This window comes from Protopterus annectens, chromosome 5.part0, assembly GCF_019279795.1.
Source record: "Protopterus annectens isolate FY-2018-M chromosome 5.part0, PAN1.0, whole genome shotgun sequence".
NCBI classification, from domain to species: Eukaryota; Metazoa; Chordata; order Ceratodontiformes; family Protopteridae; genus Protopterus; species Protopterus annectens.
The window spans coordinates 540,357,970-540,370,163 of record NC_056735.1 but is presented as its reverse complement, the minus strand read 5'-3'; positions in this window follow the sequence as shown (position 1 = coordinate 540,370,163).

Below are 12,194 nucleotides of genomic sequence, written 5' to 3'. Positions count from 1 at the left end.
GGGATGCTCGTAATACTATTTATGAATAGCTTGTAAAGTCTGTTTATCCAGCGGTTCTTTGACTTTCAACCATAAATTATATGAAGAGGTGATTCTAGATGTTCTTGTCCTGATCATGATAAGTTCCAACAAAAATAAGTAATCTCCGTGGTATCGCTGAAGTCTCAAAACAAGATAATAAAGTGCAGTGGGTCCAAAAACAAAACAGTGTAAGAAACTTCTCTGTGTGGAAATTTTTCAGTCCATATATTTCTAGTTAATCACTGTATATTAATCAGATCAGACAATAGTAGTAGAAGTACCAAACTTAGTGATTATCTAGAAATATATGGACTGAAAATTTTCCACACAGAGAAGTTTCTTACACTGTTTTGATCATGATAAGTTCAAGATGACAAACGTCAGTTGCCAAGTGTACAAATTCCTTTATAGTAGGAGTCTGACGCTTCCAATTCTTGGTGATGATTTTTCTTGCTAATGTTAAGATGCTCCATAAAAGAGGGTATTTTATTTTCATGGCACAAGTGAGAATAGGTGTATTAACTAAAATAAGAGATGTGGTCAGCATAAATTTATTATTAAAAACAGACTGTAAGAGAGAATCCATATTATGCCAATATGTTTTAAGTTTTATACAGTCGCAAAACATATGCTGCCAGCCACCTTTAACATTTAGTTTACATCACCAGTAACCTATGTCTTTATCATACATCAATTCAACTTTACGTGGTGTGATAAAGGTTCTATGTAAGACCTTCCAAGAGAATATCCTCCATCTTAGTGATGAAGTAGCTTGTTTTGAAGATTGGAGTATTAGTTTTTTTTATCATCTTCACTTGAGGAATTATTATTAACAAGCCTAAAATAACCCCAATAGCTTTCTTTGTGACATACTGCTGATTTCGTAAGTACTTTATATATTTTAGATGGACTCGCCTTTACAATTATATTTTGGTGCATTTGAATAATGAGTAAATCAGTGAATGTGAGGAAAGAATGTCTAACTATTGGTTGAATTAGTCCAAACCAATAAAGGCAGCAAAGACAACCACAGACTTGAGTGACCGCCAGAACTCACTTCATAAAAAACAGGTTTAATTGTGCACAGTAGGTAAGCGTTTTCACATTCCGCTTCATCAGACCTTCAAAGTGAGTTCTGGCATTCACTCAAGTCTGTGGTTGTCTTTGCTGCCTTTATTGTTTTGGACTGTTATACATATTTTGTTTTGGCAGCAAGACTTTTATCCTGTGGAGTGTTGCATTTCTTATTGGTTGTATTAGATTAATCTTATTTTCAACCAATCACGTACAATTTTGAATTGCTAACCACATATCTTTGCTTAACTCAAACTTATTAATGACGTGGTCAACATTTTGTAATTTCCCATTGTCTAGTAAATGATACCAGTATAACAGATTTTTATCTTTAATGTAGTCATGGTTGTTAAATTAAATGTATTAATGCTAGTTTAAGTAAAGGCAATTGGAAAACAAAGAAAATCCATGCTTTATATTCAAGATTCCTAAAAATGAAAAATTTAAAGGAGGTTATTATATTAATATAATAAGAGTTAACTGGTTTGTTTTTGTTTTCTATAAAATAGTCTTTTACTAACCAATGAAATTTATTACTAGCTATTTTAGCACAATATGATTTTATTAAACTATTGAATTTACACCAAATTCCTCCCTGAATATCTTTCCATTTGCCATTATAATTATTATTTACCCATGAAATTATTGCCTTAACAATTGAGGATAAGGAATATATATCTAAATTTGGAAGACTAGTACCACCTGATGTTTAAAGCCAATCTGGGCTAATTAAGAAACTATAAAGATCTGAGAAACAAAGAATTATACTCTTTTATATTTTTTGGGGGGAGTGGGAGGGATAAAGATTATATTATTTATAGAATTTTAGGATGGACAATCATTTTAGTTAAGTAGAGTCTCTCTTCCATAGTGAAAAAATTCCATTTATTAAGAGTTTGTTTTATGGAATTTAAGTTGTTATTATAACTAAGGGTTGTTATATCTTTAATATTATCAGACAAGAATATCCCTAAGTAAGTGATTTTGCCATCTTTCACAATGTATGTATGTCATTTTTTAATCTATTTTATCAGTAGTATAATTAACAGGTAGTATTTAGTCTTATTCTCATTAAAACTGATTCCCGATTTTTTCTGGAATATTTCTATTGCTTAGAATACTGCAATACAAGAAGAATTGCAGTCAGTCAAGGTTAATAGGATGTCATCTGTAAATAACTGTATTTTGGGGATTGAATCATAATTTATTAGTATGCCTTTGATGTTGTTATTTGATATTATATAATTTGCCAAAGGTTCCATAACTACAACAGAAAGCAATGGGTTCAAGGGCAACCCTGGTTACTACCTTTAGTAATCATAATTGATTGGGAATTATATGCACCTATCTTAATGTATGCAAATGAGTTTTCATAGAGAAGTTTGATTACTTGTAAGATATTGTTTGAAAAATTACATTCCTCCAATACTAGTAGCAAGTACTCCCAATTAACTGAATGAAATGCACTATTGATATCTAGACTAACCAAAGTTAGTTATTTGAATTATTAGTATACTCAATTACTGATAACATTCTCTTGATGTTATTGCAGGTGTTCCTGTTAATTATAAGCCCAGCCTGATCATTGTTTATCAACACTGGAAGACATTGTTTTATTCTAGAGGCATAGATTGCCATGAATATATTATAATCTGTATTTAATAATGAAATTGGTCTATATGAAGAACATTGTGTTGAGTCCTTGTCAGGTTTTAAAATTGGGGATATCAGGGTGTATTTCCAGGATGGTGGTACTTTCATAAGTCCTTTACCTATTGAAAATACCTCTAGTTAAATAATCAAAACATCCTTAGTCATCATTTTGTATAGTTCAGGTATTATACCATAATTTCCAAGTGCAGACAAGTGCTTATGATAAAATAAAGCAGGACACAGGTGTTCCCATAAAATATTTGTATTAAGGTGATGGTAACCTATTCAAAATAACCAAATATTCACTGCAAAACTATGATTCTTTAATTATTTTCATAGAAAAAAGCATCACCCTTGAGATGCATGATGTTCAGTTTAATCAGACCTATGACTCACCTAGGCAGCAGTTCATGAAAATGCATTTCAGTTATCAAACTTGCATTCTATGTCTAGCAATAAGACATTCATAATAGTTTTTGTTGAAGGGATGTAAGGAAGTAAAATCAAACCATCTATAAGTTAATGGATAAACACTATAAAACTATTCAAAAATGTATGTAAGAAAATATATTGTAATGAATTCAGTCAGGAAATGGAGAGTAGGTTTACTGTGCTACAACTTATTTTACTATTTCTTTTATTATTTATTTTACATTGTTTTACCAGGGAGGTCCAACTGGACAGAGCTGTTCATTTTCAGTGGAGGCCCAGAGAGAACAGCTCCAGAACAATTGCTAACATAAAATATTTACATGAGCATTGTGGTTTACACATTCAATTATAAAAATATATCAGATAATAACGTGATTGCATAAGATATTTACATAAGTATAGTGGTTTAGACATACAATTAAAAGTATAGCAGGTAACAACATATGATTGTTATTCATACAGTATGTTTAGTAGAGATAATCTTGAAGATATACTGAAGATAAGACAAGAAAGGAAAAACTAAAATAGGAGGAGAATATAGACAAGTTGATATGAGGTGCATTGACATTTTAAGGGAAAGCTTTTCAACTTAGTCTAGGGGAGAGTTAGTGGGTATAGATGGGACAGTGGGGAGTAGTTGGCAGTGAGTTGGTAAGCAACGTGTGATAATATATAGTGCATCGGTGAGAGTTTTAAAGAGGTTACAGCACAAACCACATGATACATAGCTCACCTCCACACTGTGCCCCTCAACATAAGCCCCTAAGGCTAATCACCTTGCCCAATACACTAATCATAGGCGACTCAAAAGTGAGGCACACAGATGTCCCACTCACTAGGATGAATAAGGAGAAGGTAATAGTCAGCTGTCTATCAGGTGCCAGAATCCAACACCTAACACACACACTCAGGACACTCCACAACTACAAATATGACTGTCATTGTCCATGTGGGTATGAATGACCTGAGATGCACTTCCCTGGACTACATGAAAAGAGACATGGCGGAGCTCTTGGATTATGTGGCCCAGGCAGGTATGACACTAGCCTTGAGCAGTATCCTACTGTCACCCAGAATGATACCACAGTACAAACAAAAAATGATTGACTTCAGCAATTGGCTAAGTTTCTGGTGTCATTCTAAGTGGATACAGTATCTGTCTGCTTGGGATGACATGACTGACAGACCTTGATGCTTTGCCAAAGATGGCCTGCATCTGTCACCCCTGGGTTTCTCGGTACTGGCAAAGGCTCTTGCCACCCCTATAGTGCCTTTTTAGGCAGTGTTCCAAAGACCAAATTACCACCATGAAGCTATAAATAAATGCAGTCTGAGGGTCATGCTGCTCAATGCTAGAGGTCTAAATTTCAACATGCGCTCACTCGAAGCACTCCTCAAAATGGAGAAGACTGACATTTGTGCTGTAACGGAGACCTGGTTTAAAGTGACAGAATGTACCCTTGCACACACCTTTCAGCACTGAAACATGGACCGGAGCTCCAAAGGCAGTGGTATCTCCATATTCATAAAGGATATGCACACCTCCAGACCAGTAGCCCAGCATAACGCATTTGAGATACTTCAAGTGCAACTAACATTGGGTAAGACAGTGATCCAGGTCATAGCCTGTTATAGGTCCCCAACCATGTCCCTAGACTTTCACTTAATATTCCTAAGCACCCTGGAATCTATCAAGGTCCAACCCAACACTCTCTTACTAGGATACTTCAAATACCCCTCCATCAACTGGGAAAACTACTCAAGCACCAATACACTGGCCAAACGGTTGTTAGTATTCATAAATTCCAATGCCCTGCACCAGTTCATTCTGACCCCCACTAGAAGAAGCAATATCCTTGACCTGATTATTACTAACATAGGCGACTGTTGCTCTACACCAATAGTCAATTCCTCCCTGGTCAGATCTGACCATAAATTAATCACCATGGAAATCCAGATCTCACCCACACCCCCTGTAATGGTAACCACCTTGAAAAACTTCTCCAAAGCTGACTTTGGACTCCTAAAAACAGAGGTGGCTGACTTCACGGCACCCATGCCAATGGAAAATAGCTGCATGACTGCCAAATCATACACCAATGCACTGTACGAACATGTACATAAATGTATGGAACTAGCCATTCCCAACAGAACCAATACACTCTCCTCCAAAAAAAGGAAGCCAATCTGGTGGTCCCCTGCTATTAATAAACACTACAACAGAAGGAAGAAACTGTTGCAGAAAAAGGTTAAGTCCCAACACTGGAAAAACACCATTATTAGCCTCAACAAAGAGTTGAGATTGCTCATCAAATCCTCTAAAGCCAGCTATGGAGGCAGAATTGCAGCAGACCCTAAAAACAATCACAAAACCTTCTATAGCTATATCAAGAACCTCCATGGCAATACCCTGATTTGCTCTGAGTTACTGCACAATGGTACCTCCTTTACTGAAGCAACAGATATTGCCAACATACTGGCTGACAGATTCAGTGCCAGCTTTACCCCCCACAAAGGACCAATCACAATACCGAAAGAATTCCAGGCACCCAGCATTACTGCAGCAAAGGATAAAGCTGCATTGCCCAAGGTCAAAAATACAGCTTCCATGGGACCTGATAATATCCCTGGCTGTGTTCTACATGAACTAAAAAGTGAACTGGCACCACATCTGTGTGCCCTGTTCAGTCACAGCCTCACCTCAGGCTTTGTCCCTACTGAATGGCGCACTGCTACAGTCATCCCTCTCAATAAAGGAGAAGTGACTACAGACCCTGGGAATTATTGCCCCATGAGCCTGAGTCTGATATGTAAGGCTATGGAGTGCATCATCATGGACCTGATTAACAAAGATACAGGAAATCTCCAAACTCTAGATTCCACACAATTTGGCTTTGTGAAAGGGAGATCATGCCTGCTCAAACTGGTTGACTTCTTTGAGTCAGTCACCAGGGCTGTGGATGAAGGTAAAGCAGTGCATGCAGCCTACCTCGATCTGGCCAAGACCTATCATACCATTCCTCACTCAAGAATTATTGATTAACTCACCAAACTAGGCATCAACCCCTATATCACTAGGTAGGTTGCAAATTGGCTCACAGATAGAACACACGGTGTGAAAGTAGCAGACTCCAAGTCAGGCTGCCAACCAGTCATGAGTGGAGTCCCACAGGGATTGGGTCTGGGTCCTCTCCTGTTCAACATCTACTTCTCAGAAGTCCAGGCCAACAGAAAGGGAATCTGGCTGTCCAAATTTGCAGACAACTGCAAGCTGGGAGCCATTATTATCTCCCCAAGTAATGCAGACATCCTACAGAAAGGCCTCACTGAGACCAATGACTGGTGTAGAAGCCATGGCCTTAAGCTTAATGCCAAAAAATCCATTGTCATCCCCTTTGGTAAAAACTCAGTTCCCACTAATTACCACATTGATGGGAGCCCAATGAACACTGAAGGCATTATAAGAGGTCTGGGGATGCAGGTTGACAGCAACCTCTCCTTCGACCGCCATATTGCCACTGTGGTCAGAAAGTCCTTCTATGTGGCACATCTCATTACCAAGGGTTTTGCATCCAGGAAGAAAGAGATCATTGTCTCTCTCTACTCTTCCCTCATTAGACCACTCATTGAGTATAATGCCCCATTTGGCATGTACCTCACTAGACACCTGCAGCAGCTGAAAAGGCCACAGAAGTACCTCATGAAGAAGATACTAGGCTTTAAACACATCCTATAAGGGCAGACTCAAAAGACTCTAGCTATTCTCTGTCTCATTTTGCCTATTTAGAGGTGATCTCTGCTTGCCTTACAAAGTCATGTCTGACCCAGCTTTGTTAGAAATGCTACATCTAAAGAAATCCCAATCCACACCACACACTCCAGAGACCTCAACCTCATTACCACAATCAACAGAACATGCTGGAGGGACAGGTTCCTCACCCAAAGACTACCCATGCTCTGGAATAGACTTCCCATACATGTCAAGCAGATCAGCTCACTGTCCCTCTTCAAGAGAAATCTTGATGAGTGGATGGGTAATAGAAAGTTCAGTGGCTCTACTTGATAGAGGCACTGGGAACTAATGTCAGACAGCATGATGCCAGGGCATTCTATGGGCTAGGCTTGTAAAGGCTCCAGGGCCATTAGCCTTGTACACACCCATGAACCTATGATAGTAGGTATGGGAAAGGAGTTAGAATACGTCAGCCAGGTGCTAGGCAGTTGCAAGTCCAGGAGTTGTTTAGGTGGGAAATAAGCTGTTTTTTGAAGATGGATTTGTTAAGTTGTACCCTGATTTGTAGTGTTAGGGAGTTCTAAATCTTGGAAATGTTGCTAGAATACAGGAAGTAACCAGAGCTGTAATGGCTTTTGGAGATTGCAATTGGTGCCTTGTTAGTAGATCTAAGTTCTCGGTTATGGGAGTAGAGGGTGATCAGGTCTTGTAAGGCTGGAGTTTTTTCAGGTTGGTACAGTATTTGGTGAGCTAGAAGAAGTTGGTTTAGAGCTAAGGTGCTAGGAAGTTCTACCCAGGAAAACTATAAAACTGTTCAAAAATGTATGTAAGAAAATATATTGTAATGAATTCAGTAAGGAAATGGAGAGTAGGTTTACTGTGCTACAACTGAACAATGTGTTTTACTAGTTCACAACTTTCTTTCCAATGGTAAAAGTGCAGAAAAAAGGCAAAGTCATGAAACAGCCCAATTAATTATACAATATTAATATTGTATTGGGAGCAGTTTCTAATCAAAATTATTTTCTTGTGCCTAACTACCAAAAAAACTCAGAAGGATTATATTTTGGGATTGCTTAGGTTACCTTTTTTCCAAGGGCTTCAGTACAGTTGGTTGAGGGGGAATTCTCTGAGCTATAGTTGTCCACAATAAAAAATATTAAAAGTCATAATATTGATCACTGTTTATCATAGGAAATCATTAATTGTGTGATTTTTAAGTATGCACCACTAATGACTCACTTCCTTTGGAAGATTCCTCCTTTTTTTAGACTTAGTGCAACTGTAGAGTTGATATATATTTTTATATAAGTTTGGGGTAGGGGTACTTCCCCCTTCAAAAAATACTTGAAGCTAAATGTTTTGCCTGTCTGTGTTTTGGGTGCTATTTTTTAGATTTTTTTGAATTGTTGGCATTGTGGACATCAGTAATTCATAGAGGAACCTTTATCAATTAGTCTGTAATGTTGGTTGCATTATCACTACAGAAAATATGCATAACTAAAATACATAGATGCATAGCACAACTTTACTGGTTGACTCATCTGGATGACCTTATTATCAGGGTCATTTACAAAATAAAACACATTCAAAATGCAGCATGTTCATCACTAAGTTAGGTCACTCATTTAATAACTCACACCCTGGTATACAAAAATGAATAAACCAGTTTTAAAACAGGGCTCAATATCTGCAGCAATGCATTTGCTTCTCACAATTTTGACTTTTTTTAAAAAAAGAAACATCCTTATTAAATTATCCTGTATGACATAGACAATGTTACATTTATAAAAATGAAAATGAACCTTAGCAACACAATTTCACTTGCAAACACTATACATTCCAAACCGTGCTGACACAACTGAAGTTGCAAACATTATACATCACTTTTAACATATCCAGTCTTTGTTAGTCAGCCATTACATAGCTCCTTCAAATCGTGCCTTCTTTTAAACCTCATTCCTCCATTGCATGTCTTGATCCCTCATTTCCCATTTTTCCTATGTAATTTCCTTCTACTCTTTTGTAAAGATCCCAGTTCCAGTTGTTTTACCTCTGTTACTATATTTGCTACTTCTAGTAAAAGATGGTTTAGACTTTGATTTCCATTTTCAGCAATTTCTTTTCTTGGCAGCCATCATAATTAGACTCAGCAAGGCCTTACTGTGTCTAAGCAATTTAATTCTGTATCATACCTCAAAAAAATCATTTCCCTATTTACTCCAATTTGCTCACCTAGCAACTCTGACAAAGGAGTCCACAGGGAATCGTTGGTCTGCCAACTCATTACAATCCCAGAAAATATGTTTCCAGTTACCTGTTTCTTCCCTCATCACACCTCCAACTTTGCTGTCTTCCTGAGGAAAAATTCTTTGAAGTTTGCTTGGGGTATAAAAATAGCTACGTAGATACTTCCAGGCAAACATCCTAAATCTTCTAGATTGTGTTGCATATTTGGGAGACATACATACATCCCCCATTATTTATTTGTGAATTGCTTATCTAATCTCTTTTCCCAATCCTTTCTAACCTCCTCTGATTGAGTCTTATAGTTATCATGCACTATTTTATATTCTCTACTAATTATTCCTTACTTAATGGCAACTTCATTTTTAGATTCTACTAAAACCTCTACCACAGTTGGTCTTTCGTTGTTCAATACCTGCAATTTAAGAATTCTGCAATTATCATATATGCATTAATGTTTGCATATAGATTTAAGCACTGCACTCCATTATGTTGCTATTATTTTGTAAGGAATCACTGAGCAATGACACTTCTATACATAAAAAATTGGGATACATAGTATTAGCAACATTTACGTCAATAGCATTAAAGGAATAAAATTAAGCAGTCTTATGTGTAACTCTTGAAATAACTAGGTTTATGAAAATTAACATTTGCCAGATTCATCACTCATTTTCAGTGTCCTTTAGCTGCATGATTTGTAATCCAAATGTATGTGTCAGTCTCTGCACTCTCTGCTTCATGATTTTGGAAAGCACACGCAGTTTTTCTTTTTTTTTTCAAAACATAAATAGTTATATTGGAGAGTACCTTGAAAAGTAACAAAGTTCACAAGTTTACTGTCCAGTGAACAGCAGGAGAAACTGAGATGTGAGATGTCTGAATCATCACATATATCAGCATGAAACTTTTGCTGAAAAAATAGTAGAACTTTGAGGGAAGAAATGCTAAACTTTTCAGTCACAATAGCAAGGAAGTATTTTCTCCTACCTAGGCTGGTAGCTGTAATTGTAATAATATGATTAGTGCAGAAAATAAATGTATTTATATAACTGTACCTGAAATGCTTAGATGTGCATGCAGTGAATAATTACACTTTATATTTAGCGTATATTGTTATTTCCATCACTAGGCTATTTATTGAGCCATTGAATGGTTTCCTGTTAGATAAAATGAACAAAACAATTTTAAAGTTCTGTCAAGTCTTTGCTGTCACTAAATCATTCAATATGCATTCACTGTGTACACGTCTGGTTTAAGCACCTGGGCTCCAAACCAGTTATTTTACATTAGGAAGGATTGAGGTCTAAATTCTTGTGGGAGGAGAGGGTAGCCTTCACCTTTCTGAGCTTGGAATTGCTGGTGAACTCTTACTGTACTTACTCTTCTAAGTGTCTTTGCTCTGGTCTGTGGTCTGCACTCTTGTGGCATTATTGATTAGACATGTTTTTAAAACTACTAGAGCATTTAGTTTGCTCAAAGCAGAATGTTGCTCATCAAGTTGCTTGTCTTATTGACTTGTTCAATATTTAAGTTTTCCTTACTTCTCCAAAGTAAATCAGTGGCCATGGATATGCATGTCCCATCTCTCTCTGTGGCCAGTCTGGTTGAGATGGATATGCTGAGGCATTGCAGCAATTGCTTCATATTCACTGACAGCCCACATATTTTTATCTCAATAACACAGATAGTGTATGTGAGAAGTGTAAATACACTTTAATGTTGGAGGCAAAACTATCTCATACAAGTAAAACCAATCTTATAAAGGTTGTCAGTGACACTTGCACTACGTCTACTGCACAGGGTAAAGACCCTACACATAAAACTACTTATGCTGAGGCACTTAGGTTCATAGGTTCATAGTTAGGTACTACGCATTCTGCCCGAAGGCATTTATAAGCCTAGCCAGAATGTGTTGGCTTTCGCCTCCCCTTTAGATTAGTTCCCTGTGCCTCTGTCCAGCAGAGCCACTGAAGTGATCCCTGGGGTAAACTTTCTGTTTCCCATCCATTCATCAAGGTTTCTCTTGAAGAGTGTTAGTGAGGAGCTCTGCCTAATGTAGATTGGAATCTTGTTCCAAAGCATGGGAACTCTCTGGGACAGGAATCTATCCCTCCAGCACATCCTATTTATTGTTGTTGTGAAGTTTAGATCCCAAGAGCATGTGGCTCGAGATGATATGGTTTTCTTTAGGTGGAGCATCTCTTATCAATTTTGGGTTGGACATGGCCTTGTATGTCAGGCAGAGATCACCTCTGAGTAGATGGTATGCAACCAAGTACAGCTGGAGTTTCTTCAGTCGAGCTGCATAAAGCATCTGTTTGAGGCCAGTGATCCTCTTGATGAAGTACTTCTGTGGTCTTTCCAGCTGTTTCAGGTGTCTTCTAAGGTACATCCCAAATGGGGCATTGTACTCTATGATGGGTCTGATGAGTGATGAGTAGAGGGGCACTATGACCTCTTTTGATCTGGATGTGAACCCTTTTGTGATTAGGTGGGCCACATAGAAGGATTTTCTAACCACTTTGGCAATGTGATTATCAAAGGAGAGATTACCATCTACTTGGGTCCCCAGATCCCTTATTCTGTCTTCCGTATTTAGGGGACTACCACCTATGTGATAGTTTGTGGGTACTTTGTTTTTTCCAAAGGGGACGATTAAGCACTTTTTGGCATTTAGCTTGAGGCCATGATTTTGACAACAGGTATCTGTCTCAGTGAGACCCTTTTGGAGGATGTCTGTGTCAGCTGGAGAGTCAATTATAGCCCCTAGTTTGCAGTCATCTGTGAACTTGGTCAGCCATAGTCCTCCTGTGCTTGCCTGTACCTCTTAGAAGTATATGCCGAACAGGAGGGGTCCTAGGACTGAGCCCTGGGGAACGTGACTTATAACCATTCGACACTTGTTTAGAGTTGGACCTAGCTCCTGCAACTCTCACCATGTGGGTTTTGTCCGAGAGCCAGTTGGCAACCCATCTTTTGATGTAGGAGTTTATGTTCAGGCTGATGAGCTTGTCTATAATACCAGAATGGG